Here is a 21,408-nt window from a genome sequence, read left to right as displayed (position 1 = left end):
GGTTATGTATGTTTTCAGTCAAAAATTTTTGGTAATTTTTGCAAACAGTCTTCAGATACTGACTTGGTAGCTGGAATAGTATCTTGTGAGTTTGGACTATATTCCATCACAATATATCTTCAGAGAGTTCAGATATTTGAGTTGGTCACAGTGATTTATGTGAATTGTATTGTGGTTGATGTTCCCCCCTCCCATCTAGAATTCCACGGCACAAATAGATCCATGAATCATAGCAAGCTCGCATTACATAAAACAGACTTAAATTGGAATGCAAATATGGTAGTGTGTCAAAAAAAAAACCAACCCAAAAAACCCAAAACCAAAGCTGCAGAAAGCCTGATCATGTTTTCTAAGCCCTAATGCACTGATGGTTTTTCTCTGGAAATCACCAGTTCCTGCACAGCATTGGCCTCCGTAGGTTACACAAGACAGATGATCATGTCACTATGTCACTCTTCCACATTTATAAGCAATTTGGTTCATATATATTGCTTTATCTTCATATATATTGCTTTACCTTCTAAGTCTGGGATAACAGTACTGAAGAAATTAGACCTGTTGCAGTGCCTTTTGGGCATTTCCCAAAGTAGTGCTACTTAACTGTGTCAGATTGTATTCTAAGTTTGTCAGTAAGCACCAGTGATTTTTTTTTTTACCAACTCATTTTCTCATGAAAAACATGCTAATAGTAACTTTTAGAACTGCCTGAGAGAGTCACTTTCAGGAAATCTCCCAAATTTTTTACTAAAAAAGTGTTTTGAATATGCTGAAATTATTGTAAAATGGAATTGGAGTATTTTAATTCAAAATAATTTCTAGTAACTGATGCTAGTTTATATATATTGCAAGCTTCACAGTATTTGAAAGGATCCAAAACTATTTTAGTTTCAGATCTATTTATTTCTATTCATTTAGATCTATTTATATTTCTTCCTTCGTGCTTATTGAGAGTTTAAAAATTTGTGTTCATTCAAACATGCAAAAACAAACAAACAAACAAGGCATTTTGCAACAAACTCTGGGCTTCCAGGGAGAGCAATATGAAAGAAAACCTGCAGGGAACAATTAGTTTTCTTTTAAAAGTCTGATCTAGTGGTTCAATTTCAGTTTAGGCTTTTCTTTTTCTTTGCTTCTGTATGGGTGTGCAGGAAAGAGAGGGTGTACATTGGATTTTTAGAACATCTGTTCCACTCATGCTTGATCCAGGTTCTCAGTGTGGATAAAGAGAGGAACTGTGACATAACCACACATCTTCAAGAATCTGATGGCTGTGCTTATTTGAACTTCCACCACTTTACAAAGAACACAGTTAACTAATTGCAAGCTCAAGGTGATCTTTTTCACACACCAACACACACACACACACACACACAAAAGAAAATCATTGTGCAGTAGGTTTGAATATTATATGAATACGTAACGTCTTAATTAGTAAGATGCTTGGGGGATGCAGGGGAATGGTGAATGTGTCATCTTCACCAATGAGCTGGAAAACAGACCTGTCCAGTGGAATTTATTGGAAACTGCTTAGTGTATTAGGAACTTGCCAGTGTGGCCTGTTTTTTTTTCATTTTTGTTGTTGGTTTGGGTTTATTTAATCAACTATTGATTGCAAGAAGTGAAAGGTTTAACTTAATGCATGTTCAGGCTCATTGACATGTGGCAAGTTTGAGTTTTAAAGAGTGATTCGACAAAAGAATGTTGAAAAACTTCAACTGAGGCTAACGGTGCCTTTTTACTTGAGAGGGAAAAGCTGAAAAGCACATATTGAAGGAAGACACAGTCAATTTGGGAAATAAAGGTATCCTTACCATGCTTATCATTTCAGACAGGTCTCTTTTGCTAATTTTCACTGAACAGGGCCATTCTTGTCTTCTGGAAAGCAAGATATTTATAATGTAAATAGTTGTATGGATTTATTTTTTTCCTTCCTCTGTAACTAATATGTAATAATCCAACATGCTATTTCTGTTAAAATCTTTTACAATAAGGCCACTGTTTGCCTAAATATGGTTGACCTCTGACCTTCTCCTGAGTCAGTCACGTGCTGATAAAGGAGGGTGCTGGAAGTTTCAGTGTACATATAGAATCATGTATATTTAGTAAATTGGGTAAGTGGGACTATGGCCAGTATACATTAAGCCACAACAGTAACAAAGCTCCAGATCTTAACTAGCAAAAACAACTGTTCACCTTGCCATGTCCATCCTGTAATAAGATCTAAGTTGCACCTGCCTGTAGTTCTGCATGATCAGACTTCAAAGTATAACTAACAAGATCTGTAATGTATCAGTGTTGATAAACATAGATGTAAACAAAAAGAAACCAAAAAAAAAAAAAGAGAAAAAAAAAAAGAAAAAAAAAAGAAAAACTAAATAACTTGACCAACAAAAGAAAATCAACAACAGCAACAGCTCAGTATCAAGACTGGAAGATGAGACATGTCTGATTTTGTTGCGCAGTTATAACTGAAAAGAACAACCGGTGTCAGTCAGCATAAATGGACTACAGTACAGCATTTGTTAAGGAACCAACATTATTTCCATACTGTTTTGTTCTTACCCTGTTTACTTTGAGCATCTGTTGTTCCCTATGTGTGGCACAGGGGAGAACAGGGCCTCGGTGATCAGTGTTTTATGGGTCAATGTCGCATTAATGATTTCCGATTTCTGTTTGTTTAGCAATTACTGAACTAAGACGGGACTCTCATGTTCTCCCATGTGTCAAAAGGAATCCTGTCAGAGCTTCCTCATGAGGATACTCTTCTCACTGCTGTCTTGACTCCTGTCAGTTGAATGACTTTGCAGTGTTCCCAGGAAAGAGCACAACGCAGCGGAGGCAGCAACCCAGGGCTCCACTGCAGGCACGTTGTGCGTTGTACTTTCACAGGGGCCCAAAGTCACTCAGGGACAGGACTCAATTGAAATATGGTATGTACTCTATGCATGACGCCTATATTACACCTTTATGACCTTATAGTGGTAAAACTGCTGATCTTTACAGATGTGGATTTGGACCATCTTTTTTTTTGGAGGAAAACTGTCCTTATCCCAAAACCACTCGCTCCTATCCAGAGCAGCTAAATGGAAGTTAAAGAGGTGCAAGGGCCTTCTCGGGACCGTGCCCACGGGTGAATTTCATGCTGTTTGAATGTGATCTTGCCAAAAAGCCTGTATGTCTAGCAGGGGAGACTGTGACTGTCCTATAAGGAGTGTTTGTGTTGTTTACTTTAAAACAAGCTTTGCTAATTAAAGTAGTGTATTCCGGAGTCTATTTGAATGGCATGAAGGGTATCAATGAAGAAGGTGGAAAGTATGCTCCTACAGCTCTCCTGGCTTCTTGTTTCTTTTCCTTCAGCCCTCTCTAGGGGACACAGATAAAGCTGTAAACACATGGACATTGCCAGGATTGCTGAATTCAGTGCTGCTTTGGGTGGGCTTCATTTAAGAAGCGTTTGCAGCACTACAGAAACATAAGGGTATCTTAAGACACGTAAGACTCAGACATTTTGTCTTTGAGTAGCTTTGTAGTCTATTCCTCTGGCTGACTGCCTAAAAGTATTGGAGGGGGTGGGGGAAATGTCATTCCAACACGACTGGACAGAGTTAAGAATATCTGCCAAGTAAAACCTAGTCCCTCTCCCATCTTTTCCGCCCTCAAAAAATGTAAACTAAAATCAAGCCAACAATAACAAACACAGAAGAAAAACAAACAAAAAAACCAATGCCCAAACCCCCATACCAAATGCAGAGTCCCTATTTGGAGACTGATTTTTCACAAAACACACTTGAACACACTTCACTCTAGATGAAAAAAGGAACAAATAGCAGAGAGGTGCTACCATTTGGAAAAGATTGCTGATTTTTTAATTCTTGCACAAGCTATCTATGTCCATTTTGAGCAAGTCAAACCATAATAACAAAGGACATTTTTGTATTTGGATTTATCATGTATAGAGATGAAAATTAGAATCATAAACAGCTGTCTGCCGAAACAATTTGAAGGTGGGAGCTGCAGAAAAGGATGAATTAAAGCACCCTTTAAGAACTGTAAGGAAAGAAATTCTTATAGCTGTTGGTACTTGAATGTCATTTCAAGCCTACTATGAACAGTAGTACTCTTGTTTTGACTTGCTATTCTTCTCCCAGTTTGTATATGCAGAGATTGACCAAGCTACACCATCTAATAGAAACCTCTGATTTCCAGTGGCTGGGGAATTTTGGCTTTGTGATTCTTGCTGCAAAACAGGGGACCCATTTCATATAGGGACCAGCTTTTTTGTTTTACTGGGTACTTTTCAAAACAATTGAAGAGTCATCTTTTTTTTGAGAGGTTTGCCCTTTCCAGGAGTCTCAAATTTTATGGCCATATTTCAGTGATTTATACATCACTGAATCCAGATCTGAAGCCCTAACTGGGATGTAGCTTCCCACAAGCTCGTGTGATGGCCTGAACACCCCGTGTGCGGTGCGAGGCCGTGCGCGCTGCACGCTGAGGGCTGCGGCAGATCGATGGAATCGTCTGTGTGGAAGGAGATCAAAGTGCCTCTGCTAAAGCCCCCCTCCCTCTCTGCTTGAGGGATGAAGGTCAGTGAACAGCCCTGGGCTCCAGCTGATGGACATTTAGCAGGGCGCTGTGAGGCCCGTGTGGGTGCCCTGAGAGCAGCCCACAGTGCCCTCACGGTAAGTGTGACTCTGTGCTCTGCACGGGGCTCTTGCTCTCTGCTTTGACGGCAGAGGTGAAGCTTTGCTTCTCCGGTGGAACCCTCTGGCGAAGGCTGTTCAGTTTTTATTGTTTCCACGTGCTGATGCTTAGGAAGCAATGATTCTGCAGGCTCCATGCACTGCTCCATGGCTGGGACTCTCTTCAAGTACATACAGACAAGAGACTTTTGTTGCTTTTCAACATGCTCTCCCAGCCCCTCTGTTAATGGCATGGCTTAGAGCCTGAATTGCAAAACTGCTCTGCCTCCAAGAAAACATGATTTCCTGTATAATAGAAGGAGCCAGGGAGAAAGTTTAGCTGGTAAATTAATTCGAATTTCCTAATGTATTTGTCTTATTTTGAAATTGACTGCTGGGAAGAGGTAAGTGTTGTTTGTCTCCTGATGCTTCCATATGATGTTCTGCCCCGTTCCAAGAGCCCTTATATATGAAATAGGAATTAGTGTGCTGGATAAAATGGCTCTCTTTCTGAAGATGTCTATTTAATGGATAGACTGGGGCTTTTGTTAAGTAAGTCCCATTATGGGGAATGGTTGGTTGTTGCTGTCTGGAAGATTTTAGCCTTTCTTGCATCATAAGCCTGGCACTAACAGTGGGGGCATTTAGTGTTTCTCCAGGCTAAATAAATTTAAAACATGTGAAGTTATTCCCTACTCTACTCCTCACCTATCAGTGGAGAATAAGGGAAATTATTTTTGATACAAAACCATGAGGCAGAAATTACAAAGAAGTAGCTGATACAACAAAATACCCTATTTTCCAGAACAGTTAATGGCTTAAGGTGTAGATGAGGTAAAAAGCTGTACAAAGACCCCTTTCTGCTGTTAACACCAGCTATGTAAAGACATGTCTGATGTCACAAGATTAAGCTGATAGTCATTAACAAATTGATGGCAGATACTATAGAAATGTCTTTGATTCTTGATTTGCCATCAACAAATGTTCAGAAAGATTACCTCTGGAATTTTTTGCCTTGGAAGATACATTTAGGCCTATGCTTTGATGGATTTGTCCTCAGCATTCTCTAGATTATATCCCTGCTCTTAGAATAGTCTTATCTTTTCAGTTCAGTTGCATCATCTTAGAAGGAAAAGGATATGTTTTAAGTGTATCATCAGAATGCTAAGTTGCAGCTAGAATAAATGTTCATTTTTTGGTTTTCTTCTTTTTTTTTTTAATATGAATAATTATCCAGGGTGCCCTAACGGTGAAAGTCCTGGAGATATGTCACCACAGGGTGCTGTTAAATGTGCCTACCCCACATCTGTTTTCCAGGGAGCAGTCTGCCTTTCAGGTAAAGATTTGTTGATACGGGTGTTCAGGGGGAAGTGGACTCTCTTTCTTAATGTCAGCCTCAATTCAGAATTAACAGGGTTTGAACTCAGATAAATTCAGAGTTTGGGCAAAATCTCCCTTCAGTAAAATTAGAAGTACTGTAAGGTCCAGCATGTCACTGAGTGGACTAAAGGATGAAGCTCTGGTTTTAAAATCAATGAGCACTGTGAGAAATAGTCCAGGAATCAAACCTAATGTCTGAATACCACTGATTTCAGAGGTCCAAGCAGTCAGAACATTGTCCAAATTCATTTCCAAAAGCCTGAGGCCATGTAACAGATCAGAAAGTACACCTATGTTCTCAGAGCAGGAGTACATCATGAGGGTTTTAGTGCACGTCTTTCTGCAATGCCAGTTAGTTGAAGGATTATTACCATTCTCTGCATAAAGGAAAACACTAATATTTGGCAAAATACAGCACTTTCATATTTTTTGTCAGAAAGGAGAAAAGTAACATCTTGAACCACACTGCAACACAATACCATGCTGCTAACTGCAGGTGGGTCAGTGGGACAATGCTGGTCAGGTTTCAGCACAGTTGTACTCATCAATTTAAGCTTCCTGACATTTTGTCACGAGCACAAGACAGGGTTAGTGGACACAACAAATTAGAGCATGCACTGCTGAAATAATTCATCTGCCAGCATTGTCACGTGATTTCTGAAATACATTAAGGCTTCTTTAATTTCCCTTCTTGGCCATAATTATGAGCATGAACAAACTGACAGGACCACCAAGCTGTACAGCACTTTCAGTGTTGGATTTCTAAGCAGTTATCGCACACACGTGTGCAAAAAAATTACTACCACTGTTGTGTGACTCTAAATCCAGCAGGACTGTGACTGTACATCAAATTTGCACTGTGTTGCAACCCATTCAGAGGAGCGTCCAGCAACTGGGGAGGGGGAAAAAAAATTAAAAATCAGAATGTGCAGTGTTACTGAAGGAAGACAGCCATGGCTGTCCCAGCTTCTCCTCTGTGTTAGATTAGATCCCTCATCTCAGTTTAATGTTGCACTCAGCTTGGTTCTCTGAATGTGGTATTGCAGAGCTGTAGCAACAGAGCAGCCTTGGAATTTTCCTTCACTCGGCTGGTGTGACACAGGCACAGCGAGGAGGACGCACCGGGCAGGTGAACAGTGACACCTAAAGGCACAAATGCGCTCAAGGCCCCAGTAAGGTCAAACCTCAGCGAGCTCTGCAGCCTATAAATCATTTGCTTGAAGATTTCTTCTCCAGCCAGATGGACCCTGGACAGTTCATCGTGTACTTAATGGTCTGGAGCATTTCTTAGATGCTCCAGATTTAGGGCCAAAACATAATTCTACCTTTTCAGTAAGTTTTTGTTATTTTTTTCTTCCTTTTCCAATAGTTTTTCTGTATGGTTGAGTGTAAAGGGCTCCCTGTAGCACAGGGGATAACAAAAAAGGTCAAATGAGCAGAACTAAGGGGTAGAAGGGACTGGTGCTAAACCAGCTGGGGATGTGGGTAGATTTAGCACCCTCAGTCTCTTCAAAACTGCTTGGAGTCCTGAAAGTAAGAGGCCAGAAAGAATTTAGACAATTACCTTTTATGAATTTTTAACTGTCTGGTCTGTGACCAACTAGAAATTATGTAGTGAAAACTTCTTCCAACAGAGCATGCAAAGCTATGTCCAAATAGAAAATTTATGTTAGCATATTCCTCTTCCATTTAGATAGCTCAGCCATCAGACAGCAGGACAATTGGACAATACTACCATTTTGGGAAATTCCTTTGTGTTGAGTTATTTTCAAATCTATGCGCTATTTGTCTTCTTTTACTTTTTTGTTTGCTTTTGGTTTAGGCTTTTTTTGGTTGGTTGGTTGGTTGGTTGGTTGTTTTTATGTGCACTTTAACACAAAAGTGTTCTCTGGGAAATTTGTGGGAGTCACCCTCAGAGTAAAGAATTTTTTCCTAATATCAGATCTAAACCTGCCCTTTTTCAATTTGAAGCCACTCCCCCTTGTCCTATCACTGTACACCATTGTAAAAAGTCCCTCTCCAACTCTTTTGAAGGCCTTTTTAGGTATTGGAAGGTGCTACAAGGTCTTCCCAGAGCCTTCTCTTCTCCTGGCTGAACAACCCCAGCTTCCTCAGCCTGTCTCCACAGGAGAGGTGCTCCAACCCTCTGATCACCTTCATGGCCTCCCCTGGACTCACTCCAACAGGGTCTGGGCTGAGGACTCCCAAGCTGGTTGCAGCACTCTAGGTGCGGTCTCAACCAATACCACCAAACTAGAGAGATCAACCTTATCCTAATAGTAATTAATTATTAATTATTCCTTACCTCTGTAACAACTTCTTTAGAAGTGGAAACAGCCAATGACCACTAGTAATAGGCTAAACTTTCTTTTAGATCTGTACAATTAAACCTCTTGCTCCCACATAGAGCAAACAGGGTGACATTTTAAAACCCACGCATCTTTCCAAGTGACACAGCTTTTTATCTTCTGTTTCATGCTCTAGTGCATTTATTTATTAGGGCCTACTCCATCAGCTCAGGAAATGAGTTCTCTAAAAGATAATAGCATTCAGTAATTATCACCCCTCTCATTTCACCATGTCAGAGAGGCCATTTGAAATGATGATCACATGCAAATTCCTGCTGCATTGCCTGTAAGAAGTGTATTACAGGTAAAGGAAAAAATGTTAGTGCATCAACATTGCAATTTTGCTGTGAGGAGATAATGATTTGCAGTACATAGTGAAGTGCATGCAAGGAATTCATATGTCACTTGATGTTTTAGTTGGTCTAGAGTTAATATGCAGGGAACAGCTACAGAACACAGTAAATGCACACTATTCTTTTCTTCACAGAAGAGCATTAAGAGGCTACCTGAAAAAGTGCAATTCATTCAACAAGCCAAATGGAAAATATTTCCTTACCAAATCTTTTGTAAAACAGAATCCAGTAAGGCCTGTTTCAGGCAGTGAGTTTCTGTCAGGTGTTTCTTTAAGCACGAATCTTATCTGTGCTATGTGTGTTTAAGTTGGATCACAGTGCTCAGTATGTTCAAAGGTGAGTTAGAAAAGTACATGACATTGCATATAGGCAGCAGCTCATTTCAATTAGCAGGTGTTTGGAGAAAAAAACCCTGGAAACATTTTGGAACAATAGCTTGCTTTATTTTTTTTCTTACAACACAACACTGAAATAAGGGTGTAGGCTTGCCCCTAGGTCACTGCAATGCAGAGGATATTTTAGGTACTCTTCCTTCCATAACTGCTGAGGAGCACAATTGTCTCAGTAGTATTAACAAGTTAATCTACCACAGTGGCATTCCTTTTGCAATAATCAACCCAAATGAACTGATACACTGCTGGACTGATGAGCAGCTGCTTGAAACAGCTCTGACACTACAGGCAATTTGGTTGTTGATGCTGTGTTCAGCACTTTGAACTGATGAATAAGTGCCTGACAGCCATGGTGGTTTCAGTCATCACTCTTTTAGGAAATACTAAGCTTAATGAGCATAATAGAACAAAACAACACCTGCTAATGGGAAAGAGTCTCCCTGTAGGCAAATGGTTGTTCATAACACCAAATCAGAACTTCACCTTCAGCCCAGGTCAAAAGTTGGTTAAATGCCACATGTGTTTTTGGAGCTTTAGGCTTTTGTAACCATGTGTAAGATTACCCCTAAAACACCTACACACAGGAATGCACACCAAGGTAGGGAAAAAGGGAGAGCTGGGAGTGGCCAACACGTTATCCCACCATATGAATACATGTGTGCTGGTTTTGCACCGCATTGAAGCAGTGGATTCCCCATCATTCCTCTCCACACCAGGAGGACTTCTCTGACTTGTGTGGTGCTCTGAGAACAATTGCTGGTTTGGGGGTTGTGGCCTTTGATGCCAAATAATTCGACCTGTAGGTTTTGTTTCAGTTGGCACATAATATTTTCCCTGAGGTTCAGCAGTGGGAACTGGAATGTTTATTGTCACACAGGCTAAGAACTAGCCTATGGTTTGCCTGTGGGATGCCTCTTCTAACTAACACATGGTTCTGACCTACGCATTCAGAGAGTTTCAAAATTAAAAGACTAAGGCAGGCAGCTCTTAAGGCTGGGAAAGAAAATTACTGTTCTTCAACTGAGCAGGACTTAAAACAGCAATTAAAAGGACTAATGTGACAGTGAAAAAGTATGGGAGGTGTGCTTGTATCCTATAAAGTACCCTTTAAAGTTTAACTTTTTCCCTCCATGTTCTTGACACACTAAAATCTCGTCTTCCCTTTTCAGGACAAAATGTTGTAGGAGCAGAGTTCACTAGTGAGATGCATTACTGTCTCCTCCTCATCTCAGTCATGGATGCCACAGCAGAACAGAGTTAAAACCTCACTGAGAAAGGGAGATTCAGGTACTTGCTGCAGTCATTTCTGCACCTCAGACCTCATGTGTGCATTCTCCTTTACTAACACCACTCACACAGGATCCCTTCTTCAAACAAAACTCCTTCACTGTCTAAGAGGAGATTTGGCTGAACAAGGTCAGAATCAAGGTCAAGCCTTATATAGAGATGGAGACTGAGAAAGAAACTCCTTATCTGCTGAGACTAAGTGTAATTATTTTCTGTAATGTAACTAAATAAATAGCAGGACAAATAGTTTTGTCTCATTTTTCTTTTTTACTGATAGTGACTGATTTTTTTTCTGGTGTGAGAAGGAGTTAAATGTAGTTCCTTTAGCAGTTGTATGGTGCAAGAGTCTGACAGCCCCATTCCCTTCTCTGTTCCCTGAATTTCAACTCCAACCACCACCAGATTTTCAGAAAAGTATAATCATTTCAGGAAATGACTTACATGTGTCTTCCATCCTGAACTAATTATATCTTTTCAGAAGGAAGAACCAAAAAGATGCTCAAGATTTTAAAATTTGTCTGCATGAATAACTCTGTATGTGACTCAAAATAAAAGGAAGTCTTTGAAAGAGTCATAGTGTGGACTGCTTCATGCACTTTCACCTCTCAAGCCCTGTTTTCAAGAGTAATCATTATAATCAAATGAAGTGCAGACATGTTTGGCAATTGCTCTCCGGAAAACAGTGAAGCAAATAAAAAAATACTTTGTCGTGCAATTTAGATGTAGTGAATATACTCAATTTCTGTGCTGTGGGAATACTCTGGCTTCTGGTGGTAAATATTTGTCATGATACCATCTTTTCAGCCACTTCCTTTACAAGATAAGCAAAGATTGAATAATATACTGAAGAAGAAAACAATTTCCTGCCAGGGTTAATTCTATTTTGTTTGTTTTCAAATACTTTGATATTGAAGAATGGTATAAAAATGTTGCCTATACCTTACTCTAGTGCTTTGATTACAACTGGGTTTTTTTAGCTACTGAAATCCATTTACAACCACAACTCACTTTGTCTTTCCTCCAGACATTCTTCATAAATATTTTTATACAAAGATGTAACTTTATTCAATGAGAGATTTGATTAGAATGGAAATAGGAAGATACTCTCAGCTGGAAAAAAAAAAAAAAAAAGTAGTGATTTTCATATTTTATCTTGGTCATTTGTTTTCTTGTAATTGTGGTTAGGATACTAGACATAAATTAAATGCCTAGCATTTCATACAGCTGGCTGAAGTTTCAACACCACCAGGATATTAAACCAGGTTTTATTGAGGGAACTCTGAAACTCATTCTGTATTGACATTAGATTTGTACAAAATTACTGGTGCAAGCAGCACAACATTAAGGCTGTGCATTTGCATAATAGCTGTGTTATCCACAGCACCCTGTGATTCCCCACTTCTCTTAGTTAGAAGTGCTGCAAATCAGAGCAGGCCATCCTTGAATGTTGTCTTAAGCAAGTTGCAAATTCAGTCTCTGACATTTGGAGCTAAACTTCCCAAGATGGCTACAACTCCACTTAAATCACATGCAGAAAATCAATCACCTCCCTCTTCCCTACCTGTTTTTATCAGAAATAAGAGATTGTCAAAGGAGTTGCAAATAACAACACTAAGATGTACATCAAAGTACTTTTGTTATGCTGATGATGCGAATACATTTTTTATTATCCTGCACATAGTCTGAAATAAACTTGCCTGGACGTCCCTGCATATAAGAATCTGTGAAGTCGGATATCAACTCATTATAAATGATAAAAAGATAGTTTGCATGCCTGCAGAATGAAGAAACAGAGGTAAGGAATTTGTTATTAACTCATTTGCAGATGCTAAAGCATACAGGAGCTGGTAAGAGACTGCAGGTAAATTAAACTACAATGAAAGTAAAAGATGGTACAGAGGAAATACATCTGTGAAAATATTTTGTATGAATAGTACTGGAATTTCAGCCACACCCTTCTGTTTATTTAAACAGCATTACAGGACCATAGGGTTATTGCAGAAAGCTGCCTGTTCTGGTGTGTGGAAGCAGACAGAGGTTTTGGTCACAGCAGTCATGTTAATGGTCTGCTACCTGTGCCAAGAAAGTGCAGCTTCACTACAAGTGCTTGAAGCAGATTATATAAAATACAAAACAGGCCTAACACCCAGTGATGCAGACAGGAAAATAATAGACTGAAAGATTAAATAGCATGCTAATTTCAAATGCATTTCTGAGACTATCTGCTTTTGTTCATTATTTGCTTTAACAATGAAAAAGATGAACAGGGTGACAAGGGAGCTGCTTTGTTCTCTTCAGAGCAGAACAGATGCACATCAGATGCTGCCGTCTTTTGTATAAAGAAATGCACTGCAGTCTGCAGCATTCCCAAGATGAGATTAACAAAATCAGCAGAGTTTCAGATTTTTTTTTTTGAACATTTAACTACTTGACTTGAAGTGTCTGTGGAACAGGTTTGCAGTAAAGTGTGTTTCTGAAGCAGAAAAGAGTATCTGCAGCGTTAAGCCAGTTGCAAGTGGGCAAGTACATTAAGATACCTGCTTTTGGATTACTGTTTTGCTAGCAAAATAGAAATAATAGGAAGCTTTCCAGCAGTGTCATAAAAAATATCCTCTGAGCGCTTTCTTGGGTAATAATTGCACAACCAGTGGTAACAAGGACGTCAGTCTGAGCTTTAGCAGGCATAGTTAATCAGTGCAGCTCCATTGCCTTCAGTGTATCTGTGGCAGTATCAGTAAATTAACTTGGAATATCTCCCTTCAGAGAAAATCCACATTGAATTCCATCTTCTAAAACAGAGTAATTCCTATTATTTATAGGAAACTATGCTTCATACCGTATTTTAAACATCAGAAGTATTAGATAGAAAGACAAATGACACCGGCATTGGAGTAGACTAATGCACTTCAAACAAAAAATAAACTGCTTTAAAATTATATTTTCTATGTACAAAATAAAGTGGATGCTGCATCATTGGTGAAAGCAGCTCCCAGACTGAGCAGGACAGAAAAGAGATGGAAAGAGATGAGCCAGTGGATGGAAATACACAGAATGCTTCAAGTCAAAAGATGAAACAAGCCCTTAGAGAATTACCAACCCATGAGCAGCAAGCATTACTTGGACAAAGAAATGGCTAAGAAGGCAGCTAAGAGTGAAGTCATGTCATCTCCACCGCTGGAGAAAGAGTGTGGACTTGCCACAGAACTCTACCCTCCCTGGATCTGGAAATATTTAGGTTCCAAGAGCAGATCCCATGGTCATTGCATGTGGGACACAACTAGGAGTCCTTTATCTCCAGTGAAGTCTCCTGTACCATATCAGTTTACACCAGGGAAGAAGACTGAGGTACAGGGATGTAACAGGAAACCCCTGCTGTAGCTTGGAGTGAGTTGAGAGGAAGTTAATGTGTACAACTCAAATAACTGCTGATTTGTTGACAGCTCATTTATTTACTATTTTTTAAGGTCTCTGTACAGGTTATTTTGTTCCATCTTTTAATTTTTGCCCAAGAAAGACAAGAAAAAATCTTAAGGATTTGAGAAGAAAAAAAACCCTGCCCACAGAGTGGAATTTTGAAAGTGGTTCCTTTTTTTGCCTTTTCCAAACTACATCATAGACTTCTCTGGTCCTCCCTGGTTTTCTTTTGGTAAGTACTTTTCTTCTCAGTACCATTGTATGCACAGTGATACTCAAAGGACTCAGATTTGGGGCCCACCAAGACAGAAAATCTTGTTTTTTCTTACTTGCCATGTACATCTGCTTTTAGCTCCCAAATTTGGGGTGCCTGCTTATGGAAGAGCAACCACTGCATTTGGCTTGGGTTTGCAGTCACTTTGTCTGCTGGAATAATTTCAAGGACTGAATAACCAGAGTACACAGGCTCTTGTTTATTTACATACACTACTGATCAGACCACTCAAAAAAATAAGTTCACAGTTTACATGCAGAGAAGTCTTAAATCAGAGGGCAGACTTCTCTGGCTAAACACTTCAGAAACTTTTGAGGTAATGTAGCTCCAATTCTCAGCCTTGTTCCACCACTCAGGTAAGTTTGTTGAATATTGTGACCCTGCCCAGCCTACTGTCAAAAAAAAAGACCGTTGATTCGTATGAAAATCGAGTAATGTCATGTCTGCTTCTCTTTAGAATAAAGAAAAATTATAACATAATATTGGAATCTGTCAGGCTTTCTTAGAGAAAATACACTGCTCATATTGGAATAAGGCAGCCATAGCAGTAGGGAGCACAAATCTTAGAGACTATTTAAAAAAATACTAATCTATTTCTCCAGGAACAGATAAATTCTGCAAATTTTCAGTGATCTTCAGATAAAATACTTTTCAATAATTTATGTTTTTACTCCCACCCTTATACAGCTTAAAAGATATGGTTATTTTCCTCTGGTGATTTCATATTGAATGTATTCCTGCCATTATCTAGCAATGATAATTTAATCAGGATTAAAATAAGAAATGAAAAATATACTTATTCATATTTTGTTTCCTGAATGTACAGAACATATGGCTAAGTTTGCTTCTGTAAATCTCTGCCTGATAAGCCTTAGAGACAATGGGTCTATTTAAAAGTTGTAAAGGAAACAATTGAATCCAAATAGTTTCCTGTAAAAGAAGAGAGACTTCTCCCCAGTCACATTCAGCTAAGGGTTTGATCCAATAGTAGAGATTAACCCTCTTACCTTAAGCTTCCTTTTAAACTGTCATGCAAACCAGGTAAATTAGAGATAGATTTGGTCACACTGCATTTGGGTGCATTCCCCTGAATTTTATTTTTCTATTAGTCTGCTGTTCTTGAAGTTGTCAAAGTACATCTCTATGGACTTTTGGTACGGGAGGGTCAGAAAATATGCTGTGGAAAAACATATGCCTGTATTTTTCTCTGTAAATAATGGCAGTTTCCCAATTCTGACCTCAGGTAGACCGACTATGATATGTATCACAGGGGACTCGGTGTTATTTGTAGTTGTGCAATAGCATAATCTAAGAAATAAAAGCTCTGTTAATGAAAACTTTTTTTTTTTCCTCCATCTTTACTTATGTGCTTATGATTTGCTGTCATGGCATGCTGTGTGATTTGGACATATCCCTTCAATATATTTTGCATTCATGGTAAGTGTGCCTTCCCTAGAGCACTACTATTTTCTCTTTCCATGCAATGGGATAAATTACACTGAGGTGTGGACAATGCAGTCAAATCCTAGCACAAGAAGCAGAAAAAAAATCCATGTTTCCTGCTTAAATGGGAATTAAACACTTCTAAAAGCTTCTTTTATTTTAGAGTTAGATTATTCTTAACACCAGTGGTGATAAGAGACAGAGAATGTCTCATTGGTGGCTGTGTTTTCTCATCACTCAAATGCCATGTCACAGATTGTCCTGTCCAGACACAGAGCAAAGCACTGGAATTAGCAGACTTTCCTGTTGCCAACTGTACCCTTCTGTGCCTGTTCACTGATGACACCGTGCCGTGGACTGCTGGGGCTAACTTTGAGAAGAAGGTGTTTGAAGTGCTTGTGGATTTAACGATGCTGTGAAGAGACAGATACCACCACATGCTGTTGCTTCAGTTCACTCTGCATTACCATTTCTCCTATTAATGGATTCAGCCAAAGTTGTGTGGGTCTGATGATGCCTGATTGTAATTGACACCATATGATGCATTCCGTGAGTGCAAAGTAGTTAGACTGTAATTAGTCATGTGATACGTAAGTATATGTGGTACATTTTATGCCTGGATTCTTAAAAATACAATAAAAATAAAGCTGCCAAGCACAAAGAATGAGATACAGTTTCTTTGATTTTTAGGTGGCTCATGTACATTAGTTAGTGTCGAGCCAAAGAGTGGCAACCTCAGAACAACGGAAGTTACTCAAAAGATCACAACATTCTTATGCTCTGACTGCACTTGTACACACTAAATTTGCTTGCAAATGTAGCCTGAAATGCTCCTTGTGTGCAATGCCCTGTAATTTTTAAACATGCTGAGTAAAGATTTTATTTAATAGCATAAACTAGTGGTTCCACCATAAGGAAGTATTTTGCAAAGAAGCCCTTTGAAATGTAAATAAGATAGTCTTCTGCCGAACAATCTTGGAGTCGCAGGGAGAAAAGGGCATGTTTTAAATTTAAAAAAATACAGGACTCACTATGAAAGGTAGTGAAGTGAAAATAGATTATTAAGTACTGCTATATGTAGCCAGAGGAAAACCTTCTAGACTCTAAGCAAGAGTCTGATTCCTTCTGGACTACCAGCTCTTCTGGAGGAGTGTGGGATTAGGAGTTAAAACTTTACACCAAGGCAGTACTTTGCACCAAGTTTCCTGCATAACCCTGAATATATCAAGCCATGCCTCAGCTTCTCCTTCTTTGAAATGTAGATAATACTACCCTTCCATTTGTTGTGAGATTTAGCAAATCCCGTATAGAGGCCTGCTTCGAAATCTTCAAGAGGCAGGAGTTACAGATGCCAAAATATTGTCAGGCATACATAAAAATATATAATTAGGATTATAAAGGCAGAATTGAAAATTAGGCAATTCATTAACACTTCACCCCAACTGTCAAGTGTTTCCTTCACAGGGATTAAACGATGACCCGTCTCTGAGAAGTGAGACACTTTTCCAAGGGCGTGTTTCTGTTGCAAACTGTTTCCTGTCTCTGCTTGTTCTAAAAGTAATTTATGGCCAGGGGATACTAAAGAAATTTCTCTTTGGGGCTAATGACTGTTAGAAAATCTGTTTATGTTTCAAGTTGTGGAAATACATAGTACAAAAGCAACACGAAGAAGGCTGTCCATCACACTGCTCCATCTGCTTCACACTTCAAAAATATTTTCCAATTAACAAAGCAGTAGAACATTACTGAGAGAAGCAGTGTGACACAACTAAATGGAAGTTGGAAATTATATTAATCAATATAATTCTTCTAATCACCAAAGTGGGAAACTTTCACAAGATGTTCACATGCAATTCTCACAGAAGTCAGCTAGAGTGGCTGGCCTATGTATTACTGGAGATAAAATTTACCAGGCTGAAGGGATGCTGCTCACTCTGTGGGAGGAGTTCTCTTCTTCAAAAGTAAGTATCTCTTTCTTCTTTAAAGGCACTTGCTTTAAAATCCATGAGAGCAAAACTAATTGATAATTAATGGAAAGAAATGTAAAATTACCATGAAAGCTTGGTGTTAATAAGCAATTAAGAAAGCAAGGTAAAATCCTGAAAAAATCTTGCACAAATGCAAGAGCATGTACTTATTATTGCTTATTATTCCAATAAAATTAAAAGCAATCCACTTCAGTGGGTGCAACTGTTTGAAAAGGTTAACTTCTAGGGTGGAACACAGTCCCTTTAGCTTGATAAAATAGTTTTTTACTAGTTTTTTACCTAGTCAAACCAAATTTATCATCAGATATCCCAACACATAGCTTTTAAAACCACAGTTTTGTACAATAACATTAAAAAAGTATATTAAAATAATCCTTATTATTACATAGGACACAAGACAACTTTTTGGTCAAATTAGTTCACAGCTTTTTATGGCAAATGTGAATAGAAATGTAAATTACAATGGTTTACAGAATAAGTAGGTGTCACAGTAATTGTCACCTACAGTCAAATTATGGTCACTGTAACTTCAATGTAAAACTGGACTAATTCCACAGATTTCAATGTAGTTACTCTGGAATAACTCTTGTGGAATTCTTCTGGAGAATGATACCCTAAAGTGATTTACAGAAAGGCAGAAGAGATTTTTATGACTATGGAAATAAATTCAAGCACCGTTACAGTGAGTACAATATTTCTATGTCATTAGATATAGTCTCTTATTTTTGTTTTCTTCTGACTCTTTTATAGTTCTTTTAGTAGTTTATATAGGGATTCTACTTCTTTAATTCTATGTTTCTCTCACAATGTTCTCCTGGAGTCTATCTTCACCTTTTTTTTTCTGGTTCTCCAAAGCATTTAATGACTCAACAGACATGTTTGCATCAGTGTCTCTTTTTATTATCTCTTCATCCACAGATACTTTAACCTTTACTGAAATATTTCATCACCTGTAATGTCAGACATTTGTTTATGTACCTTTTGCTACTACGAGGAAATGCAAGGACCCTGGTATTGCCTCTGTAAAGATGGCACTGGGAACATACAAAAGCATAAAGGAAATATTGAGCACAATGTTCACCAAGAATTTGTTACAACTGGTTGTTGCTATGACCAGTGTCCCTGAGTGAATGCTATCAATGGTAGAAACTGAAAAAAAAAATCTTACAGATGTCAACAATCAGTGGTAAAAAAGTTAAGAAAAAGAAAGTTGGGTTGTGTTAATTTTGTTTGTTAACTTCTGCTTGGTTTACTACCTTTTAATTAAAAGTGCTGCAATTCATACATTCAATTCCCATCCCTTCCAGTTAGGTTTAAGACCATCCATCTGAATATGGGCAGATTTGCTAGTCAAAAATAGGAAAATCGTGCAATCCTTAGAGATGAACAACTTCGTTTCCAGTCACTTCTATCACAAATAGCCAAGTGGGATTTGATCAAGCAGAACAAATTCACGTGAGAAGCCTGAGGAATTTCAACAGCTTGGGAAGTGTAATAAAGCAGTGCACACGTTGTAAATGCCAGAACTACGTGTTGGATTGTTTACCTGTAGACATCCACCTACTCAAACTGTCATTGTGCAACTTCCATTGCATGAAATCAAAAACAAAAATAAAGGATGACCCCCAAATCGTAGAACTCACCACTAGATAAGCAGCATTTCTTGTTGACCTGTGAGGAGCAAAGATCATGGCCAAATATAAAGCTGTCATTTGTACAAGTCAGCACCTTCTCTGTTGGAAGGAACTGTGAAGCTCTTGCTGTGTTCAGCAGAAGTTGTACTATTGCTTGCACACAGGACAATGCTAAATTGCATTGCAGCAAGAGGAATGAATTGATTGAAGATAAGCACAATGCTTTTAGATGCTGGAGAGCTACAACAAAGGAATATTCAAAATCCCCAATGCCTGGCCTTTACAATTTGGTCAGCTGAGAGTCATCAATTATAGAATTATAGAAATTATAGAAACACAACAATTTTGGAAAAAAAAAATCTCTGTGCCCCCCTGTACCCCTGGCAACTTGTCTAGACTTTGGTCTGTCCCTCCATACAATCTAGCTACTGTTGATGTGAGAGCCTTTTCCTCCAAACAGGCTGCAGTCTGGGACAGCCTTTGTGTATTTCTCAGCCTCAGTGACCCTTCATCTCATTTCAAATCTTAAATGAAAACAAGTCCTTTTCTCCTACTCTCCCTATACATTTTAATGTCTCTCTTCCGCTGCTCTGATTTAACTCTTCACTGTAATAGTCCTAAACAAAACCTTCATTAAGATAGACACCAAAGCTAAATGCAGAAAGGACCCGTTTGAACAAGTACTCTCTGTCTGGGCAAGATTGTTCTCTACTGTATATTTACTACTATTTCAGCCAGTCTGGTTTTAAGTATCTAGAGCTAATTGGCTCCTGTAAATTAGATTTTCTTGAAGATTGTCCTCAAGACCTGTAAGTCTTGATGTAAGAACTACTTTCCTAGTAAACTTCCTATTTTTTTAAAAAAATTTTTACATGGTACCAATGTAACTATACTCCCAAATATATTTCAAGCTTCTTTTTTGCAACTGTACTGATATAGGGCTAACAAGAGCACTACAGCCTTCACTGAAACTTGCCTACCAATGAATTTCATTGCAGATGGGGACCAAAAATACTTCCACTGGCATTGAGCCTCATCAAATGTTTGTAGGCAGTGTTTTCCCTATCCCTTGACTGTCATTTAGCCAAAAACCATAAAATGGCCAGTAGTTCTAAAGGGATCTGTCAATCAAGCTGCTAAACCTCAGATACCACTTGTTCTGTACATTTTGAAAATAAGGTCCCCCTTTGTGCACCAAAACTGGGAAACGCCCAGAATTTATTGTCACTTTTGAAAATCCCAAACAGTCATTGTACTGTCTTAATATTTCCCAGAGATTTAATCTTTGTGGTAGCTATTTCCCTTTGCTGCTTCTTTCTGAGCCACTCATATAATTTCCTTAGGATCTTTTAGATAATACAAGGAAAACACCTAACACAGACAAACAGAAGGTGCTTTGTGGGCCAAGGACTTGTGTGTGAATTACTATAAGATGCACCCATGTTGGGCTTTTTTCTTTTTCTTTTTTTTTATATATTTTTCCTTAGCTGCAAAGTACAAACTGTCAAACTTAGTGTCCCTCTAAACTGACCTCTACATGTACACTGCAGCAAGCCACACAGTTTTTGATTCTCAGTTGCCCATATTCATGAGCTTAAGGGAGGGTTCTGTCCAGTTTATGTACAGGTTTTGTCCTAAACCTACAGTCAAGGTGTGGCCAGGCATGCATCCCAAACCAGGAACTTGGAGGTGCTCTTGAATCTCCCAGTTTAGGCATAGATAAGAAGCACAACTCTTTACTAAGGAAGTTTCAACATGAACAGTATATAACAAGTACATGACAAGTACATAACATAAATTGGCTTCTTTTTTTTTTTTTTTTTTCTTAAGCAAAGTTGCACTACATTAAACATAAGCTATAAGTAAATGATGCAAGATTTTGATGGTGGAGTAATTGGAAGAGATTTATTTGCCAGACAATCTCTTCAGAGGAAAATTTATTTAATGTTTGCATCTCTGGTTAGCATTTCTCTGAAACTTTCTCTGAACAGCTAAGGAAAAAGTCACCCTCAGGAATCCCTTACGTACTGGAATGTCAATCTCTGCAATAAATGTGTTGTGGTCACAACAAGTCCAGAAGTACCACACTGGCAAAAGCCATTTCATTTTTCCACAGTAGAGGCATTCCAAGGCATCAGTCTTTGTGCACAACATGCTATGTCTTTCTTTTAGTCAGTGATGTAATACGTTTCTAAAGTTATGACAATGTTTTC

General features: G+C 38.6%; 1 long non-coding RNA gene across 3 annotated transcripts; it reads left to right on the top strand.

Annotated features, from left to right (window-relative positions):
• The first annotated feature begins 4,594 nt into the window (after nt 1–4,594).
• On the top strand, nt 4,595–16,220 carry LOC138109475 (uncharacterized). 3 transcript variants are annotated; one of them, XR_011150498.1, is made up of 8 exons: nt 4,595–4,682; nt 5,920–6,018; nt 7,109–7,394; nt 8,097–8,289; nt 10,325–10,442; nt 12,124–12,237; nt 13,907–14,088; nt 15,843–16,220. It is a non-coding gene; the product is annotated as an uncharacterized lncRNA (long non-coding RNA). The 3 variants fall into 3 exon arrangements; XR_011150500.1 differs by lacking the exon at nt 4,595–4,682 and adding an exon at nt 4,689–5,025; XR_011150499.1 differs by lacking the exon at nt 4,595–4,682 and adding an exon at nt 4,689–5,086.
• Nucleotides 16,221–21,408: the final 5,188 nt, after the last annotated feature.

This window comes from Aphelocoma coerulescens, chromosome 4 (genome assembly GCF_041296385.1).
Source record: "Aphelocoma coerulescens isolate FSJ_1873_10779 chromosome 4, UR_Acoe_1.0, whole genome shotgun sequence".
Classification (NCBI taxonomy): Eukaryota; Metazoa; Chordata; class Aves; order Passeriformes; family Corvidae; genus Aphelocoma; species Aphelocoma coerulescens.
The sequence above is the reverse complement of the archived record's forward strand: the minus strand, read 5'-3'. Positions and strand labels throughout refer to the sequence as shown.